This window comes from Clytia hemisphaerica, unplaced genomic scaffold (genome assembly GCF_902728285.1).
Source record: "Clytia hemisphaerica strain Z4C2 unplaced genomic scaffold, Clytia hemisphaerica genome assembly, whole genome shotgun sequence".
Lineage (NCBI taxonomy): Eukaryota > Metazoa > Cnidaria > Hydrozoa > Leptothecata > Clytiidae > Clytia > Clytia hemisphaerica.
Window position 1 is genome coordinate 2,459,859 of NW_027103851.1, and position 10,526 is coordinate 2,470,384.

The 10,526-nt window shown below is 34.6% G+C and overlaps 1 long non-coding RNA gene across 1 annotated transcript; it reads right to left on the bottom strand.

The window, feature by feature from the left end:
* Positions 1–343: 343 nt before the first annotated feature.
* On the bottom strand, positions 344–9,050 carry LOC136807776 (uncharacterized). The gene is made up of 4 exons (XR_010846718.1): positions 8,571–9,050; positions 5,190–5,292; positions 1,797–2,028; positions 344–1,381 (listed from the first exon to the last, which is right to left on the bottom strand). It is a non-coding gene; the product is annotated as an uncharacterized lncRNA (long non-coding RNA).
* Positions 9,051–10,526: the final 1,476 nt, after the last annotated feature.

The window sequence follows — 10,526 nt, forward strand, 5'->3', positions numbered from 1 at the left end:
ATGTTAGAAAGGTTTTGAAACGCTGTTGTGTGTCAACTGTTTCATATTTAATCGGTATTAAGATGATGTGGTTTTGCCAGTTGAAGATTAAAATAATTTGAATATATTGCTTTTCTTTCTAGATATTCCAAATGGACTTGCCGAATAATGGTACAGCTATCAAGTATCCCGGATCGAGAAGTCAACGCATCGCCATATTGCACATACAACATTAATTAGGAAAAGGTATTTCGTTCTCGAATGTTTCACCTGGTTTTATAAATCGTCATCCTTTATACCATTTTAATATGTATCTTTTCTTCTAGTAAAATAATTTTGTCATACACCCCTATTTAAGGTCGTTGACTTCTATCTAAAGATAAGCTCAATAATCTCATGAAGCCCTGAATATACCGCAAAATTAGTTTCATGACAATTTTTTTTAATTCATTGCCTTTTATAGGGATCACTGGGTGAACCGATAATCGAGATCGTTCTCAGGTAGACATGACTCTTAATTGTTAACTTGACTAAAACACGACAGAAAAATCGTTTGTTCACCATCGAAGCGCGAAGAACTATGCACCCGATTGTATCCACGGAGATTATATATACAAATTCTTTTATTACACCCCTATATCAGTGACCCGGTCAGCTCAACTCAATGATGAATTACCCGGTGAAAGAAATTGCATAGAACCCAAATCAAAGATCTTATTTATGGTCTTACCGTCTTACCCCGGTCAATCTCAGTTTTTTTAAGAATTCTTGAATATTAGTTGAAAGTCAATTTTTCCCTACCAGAGGAAGTTAAAGGTTATCACTTAGTGAGCTTTGGAGATCCTATATTAAGACCCGGTGGGTTTCAAAACTTCACTGGGTCACTGAGAAAGGGGTGTTCTATTATATATGAAATATAGAAAATGTACGTCTATGCGTGTTAGTAAATGTCCCGGGACAATGTATATCATCCGTTTATGAATTGGGGAGAGAAAAACTCCATATTGAGTAATTAAGTCATTCTGAGGGGCTCAGATAGCCGATAGAACTTTCCAATGGGGATAAACTTGAAAAATTTAGGGGGAAATGATGAAAATTTCGAAGAGTTAACAAAAGTACACGCCGTCGCAATTTTTCCCCGACCATTTAAAACCCCAAATTTTCTTCCCCGTTAAGATATTTTGCAATAGAAATTTCCCGCTGTAGGTCCCCACCGGGTTCTGTGATACGAGAGTGTTGTGCAGATTATTATGTTCTTCTATTGCTCGCTTATCCTTCTGACATGTGATCTTCACAGCTTTGGTAAAAAAAAACAAACGCAAAGCAAATTCTTGATGAGTTTTTTTGTTCTTATAAAAAGTCTTCGTTTCTTGCTCCATCTTGATTCCAAAGAAGACAGGCCCTAAAAATGAAATCGGAAAAAAGATCAAATTATATCTAATCTCACTAATTATGCCAATTAACTAAGTGTTAATAACATTTTCAAGTTTCAATTTATACCGTTGCAAAATCAATTTGCTTGCGTGTTCTCGAGTTTTTGGATATCGTGGGATTTGAAGATTTCTAGTGTTTTAATTGCTTTGATAGATTCAAAACACAAGTTACTCTGCGGTGGAACATTATGATGTTCTCATTCGATAGGTCTTTTTGCTTTTCTTTTTTGTATAGAGATGACTTGAAAAGATCGCTCAGTACTCGACTGTTATTTTCTAAGCAAAACGTATACCACTTTCTAAGAATGGGTTTATATTTGGCCAATGTGTTTTTCCTCCAACTTGTCATGATTACATCCACCACTTCGGGTGAAATCTTCATACCTATGTATGCAGCCCTGACAATAGACACATCATCAAAGGAATTTTGTGAGCCATCGGATGAACACCTTTTCCCACAAACATATTGGCTTTTTGGGGCTTTATGTTGAACGGCGGTTGAATCATAAGACGTTCTAGCATAGGATACCAAGCTTGAGTTGGCCAACGAGGAACAACCATTAAGACTCTTCTTGGCTTGTCCCTTCTGATCTTTTGTAGCACTCTTCTGATTAGGCTAAAAGGTGGAAATAAATAACACTTATATTTTGACCAGTCGACTGTAAAAGCATCGGTGGCAAAGGAGTTCTTCTTTGGGAATCTACATACAAATCTATCAATTTGGGCATTTGAGGGGCTTGCAAAACAGTCCAAGTCAGGCATGAAATTAACTGTTTAATGCCTTCATTGAAAAGCTCCCTATTAAGCATTGCTTCAGCATTTTTATACAACTTTCTAGACAGGGCATCAGCTTCAATATTCTCCTTTCCAGGAATGAATGTACAGGTAATCCATATACAATTTTCAATACAGTATTCCCAAATAAGTTGTCCTAATTTATTACAATAGTGCTGTGACTGGTTCCCATTTTATTGATAGTTGAAACAGCAGTAACATTATCACATACACTTTAATGTGTGAATTTTTTATGTATTTTGTAAACTTAGTGATTGTATTGAGTATTGCCTGCATTTCTAACACATTAATGTGTACATCTTCAACAAAATCCCAATGACCAGATAACTTTTTATTGGAAAATACAGCACCCCACCCTGTTTTTGAAGCATCAGTATATATTTCATGATCAAAAGGGGGTAGATCAATAGATTTCTTCATGTACATGACCTTATCTCTCCACCAGGAGCATTCTATTTTACATTCAGGAGTGAGCCTAATTTTAGCATCAAAATTGCCTTTGTTTTCTCGAAGACAAACAGTTTTATAGCTTTCAAGACATCTATAGTGTAATGGCCCATATGTTGAGCCAGGAAAGGTTGCAACGATTTTACCAATAAATCCAGCTAATTGTCTGATAGATATTTGAAAGGATTCTATTAAGGTAACTGCAAAACTCAAAATGTCATCTTTTTGGACCTACCTCCGGGTACCCCGGTGGAGGTCCTTTAAATTAACCCATGTCCGTCCGTCCGTTCGTTCGTTCGTCTGTTGCCAGCTTTTCTCGGGATTGGCTCATTAGTTTTTTCTGATTTTTTGCACAATGATGCAAAATGGCAATGCCCAAAATGTGACGGAGCCCGAATTTCGGAAAAAAATTTTGTCCGGCCGAAAATGCCGGAAATATCCCGGAAAAACTGGTTTTTTGGCACTTTCTCGAGATTTTATCATTAGTTTTTTCTGATTTTTTGCTCAAAGATGCGTGTTAACAATGCCCAAAACATGGCCGAGTCCGATTTTTGAGAAAAAATTTTTTCCGGCCGAAAATGTCGGAAATATGCCGGAAATCACTGTTTTTCTGGATTTTCATTGGACTTTTTCCTTATAATTGGTTGTTTTTTCATTCAAAAAAATTATTAATAGCAATGCCCACCATCAAGTATGTTCCAATTTTCAATGAAATTGATTTTTGAAGCCGGAACTATTCAAAAATCGCCGGAACAACCTATTTTCGCCGGAAAGACAGTATTTCTTGAATTTCTTGAGCTGTACTTTATATTTTTTTATGAAATTTTGCACACTGATGCAAAATGACAATACCTAAAATGTGACGGAACCCGATTTTCGAAAAACATTTTATCCCGGCCGAAAATGCCGGAAATATGCTGGAAAAACCGGTTTTTTGACATTTTCTCGAATTTTCATCCTTATTTTTCTCTGATTTTTTGCAGAATGATGCGTATTCGCAATGTTCAAAACATGACCGAGTTCGATTTTTGAGAAAATGTTTTTTCCGGCCAAAAAAGCTGGAAATTCCCGTTTTTGCAGATTTTCATTGGATTTTTTCCTTTCATGTCTTTGTTTTTTTCAAACAAAAACATCATTTATAAGAATGTCCACGATTAAGCATGGTTCAATTTTCAATGAAACTGATTTTGGTACAGGAACTTTCTAAAAATCGCCAGAACAGCCGAGAATCGCTGGATTCCATGAATTTCTCGAGTTGCTCTCGTATTATTCTGCATTTTCATACTATTGTTCTCATTTTTCAATTGTCTTATTACATCAATCTTCAGGTAGGTCAATTCAGCATGTAGCTTGTTTCTCCTGTGTTATTTCAACAGTCATGTCAATGGAATTAATCACAAAACCTAGATTAGTCCAGGATCTGGAGCTCAACTATTTTTTGCCTTTGATAATCTGATAGTGGAAAAAATAGAGATCGCAGCGCCATCATTCAAATCAGAAAGCGAAGATAGTATACGGCAGACTTTCTGACTAAACCTAGATATGTAATCTCATTTGATGGTATTAAATGGGATTTTATTGGATGGATAACATAACCTACTCCATCGAAGAGTTTTATTGATTTTATGACTCCTTTTTCACATTCATTGTATGTTTGACCTTGAAGGAAGAAATCGTCAATAAATTCAACAACAAAATGGCCTTTTTGTCGTAAATAGCACAGCAAAGGTTTGTTCAGTTTTGTAAACTTCCTTGGACATGGTCCGAGGCCATTCGGGTAACAGGTAAATTTATAGAGTCTTCCATCAAAAGAAAATTTTAAAAATCTTTGATATTTTTCATCAATTCTAACACTGTAATATGCATCTTTGAGATCCATGGATGCCATGTAACATTTAGGAGTGATATTTTCTAAAACAGTTTTAATAGTATCCATTTTAAAGTGTTTAAACTCAACATTTTTATTAAGATTTTTTAGATTCAAAATAAATCTTCTTCCACCATCAGTTTTTGGTACTGTGAAAATTGGGGAGACAAATTCTTTTTCTTCTGGTTCACATAGACCTTTTTTCAAAGAGGCCACCCTGTTGAATAATTATGTAGTCCAGCAGAAAAACAATCAGACAATGATAAAACTACGCATAATTATTACAATATGCATGATACAGTAATTATCCATGGCTCTATCATTGTTTTTATGGCTGGACTACATAATTATTCAACAGGACGTCCTTTTTGAAAAAAGGTCTATTGAACTATTACTCCTTTTGAAATAAGTTTTCGAATTTCTGTTGACACAAAGGCTTCTTCCACAAGAGTGAAATTAGCATTTTTACAAAAATGCTGATAATAGAAATCATGGTTAAATTTAATAGTGTCACCAAGAACAATTTGAAGAATTTCTGGATCACTTGTATAATTCTCCCATTCTTCTAAATGATTGGAGAGTTGTCCAGCACTAAAGTTTTCAACTTTCGCTGTTAAGTAATCATTCAATGCTTCAATTTGTTCTTTGATGTTTTTCAAAGAACTCACTTTTAGTTTTTTCTCTTTTGATTTCTGTTGTTGTTGTTGTTGCTTGAATGACGATGATTGTGATAATTCTTCCGACCTTGTTGCCAGGAATTTCGGCCGTGTCCTAAAAAAGACAAAAGACTGCGATTTGTTGTAAGATCTGTCTTGTCTGTCATAGGATTCTTTCTTTTGGTACGACGATCGGTTGTTGTACTTCTTTATTTTTCCACCAACTTTGTTGGTAATATCAATACTTTTCAAGACTTTCGATACATTTTCACCGAATAGTTTTGAATTTGAGGATTTAGTTTGTGTCGTCAAGCATTTGAATTCTGGTTTCAACACAGAAACGGCATGTTTTTTCCTGATGTCAGAAATGTCAGTGTTTACACGGCCAAGTAAGGCCACAATGTCAATCCCCACTTGGTAAATCTGTTGTTGGGTCAATTTTTCAGGTGAGATTGTCGTTGACACAGCAGCATCTACTAAAGTTAATGCTCCACAAACTGCAGTCCTGAGTGCTTTTTGTATGCCTTTATATCTCCTGTCATTCTTCTTTTGGAAAGACGAAAGCAGTTTGTTAATCTCCTCATTCATATCCAAAATGGTTAGTTTCTGACAATTTTTTGGGACTACATATTTCTCCATGAGTGGTTTAAGTTTGTCAACAGTTTTGGAGTTACTCCATTGTTTATTGCGAAGCGAATATACATGAGCGAAGCAGTTTTGCTATAGTGTGTGCGTACCTTTAAACCCTATATACCAGGGAAGCGCAGAAGGAAAATGAAAATTTAGTTCCCATCTATTAAATGTAGATAAGTATTTCGTTCAAGGTTGTGTTTCTCGTTCAAATATAGGTATCAATCTCGGTTTGGTAGATGGTTTCGTTAATAAAGTTGATCTTTACGGCACCGAAAATGTCCGAGTTAGGGCTTTTTTACAAAAGAGACATTTCGTCGTTTCCGTATATTTTGTATCTCTTCCTTCACCTATGAGACAGCTGATTGGTTGATATTTTCGTACTATCAGACAACTGATTGGTTGATATTTTTGTTGTTATGGTTTCGATCTTTTTATTTTTATTTATCGAAACCATTTTGTGAATTTTTTTTTCGAAGAATATTTACTGGAAGAATTTTATCGACCTGGAAGCTTCTGGAAAACTCTACCAACTAGCTACCAGTTTAGTGAATTTATTGCTCTGCTGTGGCGGTTATCATTTGGAAAAATCATATAATCAGTTTCATCCACCATAACATTTTGGATTCAACAAAACACAACACATAACTTTGTGCACCAACAGGGAAGTATATATTTGTTGACTTTTTCCTCACTTTTAGCAGTGGGAAGGAAATTGCACTCCACCTTTTACAGTCATAGTTTTCTTTTCACTTGAGAGAAATTTTTCTTGACACAAGAGTTAAATTTCCCAGCATCCTGTCTGTCTGTCTGTAACTATCTGATCTGATTAAGAAATACAGTTAGGAATATTTGGCGAGTTCCTGTACGCGGCCGCAATCAAAAAAATCATAAAATCACTCATTAAAAAATGGCGTTCGTGTCTTTTCGCATTTTTTTTAGCCTAGACGATGTAGCAAACATAGTAAGTATAAGCACACTGTGCTTTTAATTGGCTGAGATTTTTTTTTGCGTCGGAAAAACTTTTTCAAACTTTCAGCGATGATTGATCAAACTGTTACAATGAAAATTATCCAGCGCATTTTTTATCTTCTTACCTTCTTCAATTTCAATGAAGCACTCAAAGTTTACTGAAGGTAAGCACATAAGATATTCTTATAATTAATATTATCATTGAAACACGCTTCGTTATGCGCTGCGGTGGAGCGCATGACGTAACTTGCGCGGCAATTAACTCGCCTTCTGTTGGAAGATCATATTGGGCGTTTTGGCGTTACCACCCTCAAAGCAGCGGGCGCCTTTGTCTTTCCGCAACTCTTTCCACCATTTTAGATGGCCTTAACAATAGATCCAAAAGGGCGCCATAATCTTGGAAGATAATTTGTTTTGGTCTCCAGCTTTGGGAAGTAGCAATGTTTTTGGTTGTTTTCGATGGAAAATGGTAAGAAACTTAAGTTACAAGTGTCATTTAGTTTTTGCTGGCTTATAGAATGGCAGGATCCTGGATGGTTTCCCTAACTGAAATATCAACACCGACAGACCAACACTTTTTTAAATAAAGAATTTGACGTCCGACTAAAACAGAACAGTCCTAAATATCCACTATTTCTATATTTCTCTCATCGTGTTCGTCAAAATGTCAGGAGAATCAAGACTTTTTGGGCCAAAATGGCCAAAATTTTTTAATTCTGTTATTCAAGCATTATATTCTGTCAAAAGTTTTTGTGACTTTGTTTATAATTTTCAAAATAAATAAACAACACAAAAATTTGATTTTATTCAAACAAAGCTTTTCGAGTCTTAACTGCTCATCATCAGGTTAAAAATGACATTTCTAGGTTGAAAAATACGTATCTACATATCATACAAAAAATTGATTCTAGGATAAAAGGCTAATTAAAAGGGTCTATTAAAACAATATAAAACAATAAAAGAATTTTCAAAGGAGGCAATAAATCGTAAATTAATGGTTAAAACACATTGGGGAATTGATGACGTGAAGAGACGCAATGGGAAATTATTCTCTAAGTCTATTTCGCGTGAAAGATAAAGTTCGTCATCCAAGTAATGTTATTTACAAAGGAGAATGTTCTTGCAAAGCAGTATACATTGGGGAAACTACCCGAAATGCCGAAACAAGATGGAAGGAACACAATGGCAATTCAGGAAGATCAGAACCTTCAAAACATCTCATCGAAAATCCAGATCATTCATTTACTTGGAAAGTCATTAGCAAAGCCCCGTCATTTGCAAGAAAAAGGAAGATCCTGGAAGCATATTTTATAATGACTTTAAAGCCATCAATTAATGATCAAAAAGACATTAAAAAAATTACAATTATTTAGAAATGGTATTACCTAGAGAATAATTTCCCATTGCGTCTCTTCACGTCATCAATTCCCCAATGTGTTTTAACCATTAATTTACGATTTATTGCCTCCTTTGAAAATTCTTTTATTGTTTTATATTGTTTTAATAGACCCTTTTAATTAGCCTTTTATCCTAGAATCAATTTTTTGTATGATATGTAGATACATTTTTCAACCTAGAAATGTCATTTTTAACCTGATGATGAGCAGTTAAGACTCGAAAAGCTTTGTTTGAATAAAATCAAATTTTTGTGTTGTTTATTTATTTTGAATCATGATTTAGTGGCTTGGAGAAAAAAAAATTTATAATTTTGACATTAACTATGGTAACTGAGGAATGTTAATGATTAGGGAATTGTTTATCGCTATGTCAAATGCACGGATTGAAACATACCATTTGATTCCTTCTTTTTGTCTTGGGACGGATTATGATCACAGTCACTTTCAACAGTTTGATGCTCAAAAATGTCTAATATATTTGCAGTACCAAATTTATGATTTAAATCTAGGTTCTGCACCAGAAGAATCTGTTTTTACCATATCTAGCTTAGAGTGTATATTATGTCAAACATGTTATAATGCTTCAGAGAAAACTACATATGAAACTATCTGTCATATTGAGTTTCCTAATCGTTTTAACCATCATTCAATAAAAAATGAAGTTTCAAGATTAGTTAATGCCCCACATGGACAGTTGCTTCAAGACTTGTATGATTCTGCAAATTGTCCATCTCGCACAATAGCTACGAAAAGTAAAACAATTATCAACATATCTGAATATTTGATTGTCTCACTAAAAATATTTTGCTATGATCAGGCATCAAACACTTCAAGAAAACTAGTTCCCAACCTCAATATTGAAACTCATTTTGAAAATGCATAATCGAGGTGAACCCAGAACCCAGCTTACTTTGAAATGTTCTTTGTGCATTTTTTGAATGTGGAAAAGTTTTGTTGTCAACATATTTGAAAATTTTCTTAACTTTTGCCGTGAACTTTTGAACCTTCTTTGACATGCCTTTTGTCGTCAACTATAAAAACTTTGAAAAACCTTTGTTGCTTATGAGTTAGTTCATCTAATCTTTCCAGCTCACCCTAATAGAGACTTATTCGCATGCCTAATTTTGCGTTCTTTTAAACCATATGTAGTTAATTCCTGTTACAAAAAATGATGAATGAATCTGTAGGGGTGGTACAGTCACTTTCGGTCGGGGTTGTGGATGGCAAAATATGTTGTTCTTTGATTAGTTAGGGTTTTTCGTTCTTTTTTTGGTGCTTTTTAATAGATATTTGTCGTTCTTTTTAGATGGACTGGAAACGTTAGATTAAAACAGTCTCTTTTCTCCTTTTTGTTCGCATACCTTACAAATATGGAAATAAATTCTGTTTTGAACTTGATACCGTGAGATTGGGTAACTTGCATCAGTGGAGGCTAACATGCATAGCCCTCAAATTAATGACCTGGCTGGTCATTAAAATACAACTACGCAGCTCCGCTCACAGCTCTACTCTACCATTTTTGTTTTGATTTAACTTTGTGTTTTAATGACCAGTCAGGTCATTTATTTGAGGGCTATGCATGTTAGCCTCCACTGATGCAAGTTACCCCATCTCATGGTATATAATTGTGTTTTAAATGTGGAAAGCTGTCAATTTGGAAATTTTTTTCCACGTTTGTCTAATACTCTCGGTTATTCGGGGGGTTTGGAATAAGCAGGGTGCAGGGGGGTAGGAAGAAATCTCAAAATTTGATAAGCGAGGGGGTTTTCCCTCCTTGCAATCTGTTGAAAATTATGAATATGAAATTGCTTTGTCCTGTTTTGAAAGTTTTTTTCCTTTTTTTAACATTATAAGTATATTATGATAATGCAAAATGACTTTTTTTTTAATTATGAAATTTTTTGTGAAGGTGAAGCGTGACGCTACAGATCAAATCTGTGTTTTGACTGGACTCACCAACCTTTATGATTATAAGGGTACAGTTTGTTTTTTATTTTTTTTAATTCAAAATGCCCTGAATGTTTTACTGTAGTGTTTTCATCTTACTTTTCTTATATTGTTGTTTCTTTAAACTTTTTGCTATTTATTCTAGAAAATGAAAAATAGAACGGTTGAAGCTTCATTTTTCGTCAATGAGAGAATCTACAGATGTCATTTTTATAGATAGAGAGGGACTATAAGATTTTTGCGAATGATAGGATATTCGGAAAGACTGCAGCGAATGTATTAAATAAAACTTCACAAATGCCATTGAATATACAGTGTTTGTATGTCTTAAATTTCTTGCTTGCAACTTGCGAATCGAGGAGGCTCTGGATCGCTTCGCAACTTTTATATATATACGGCTTGT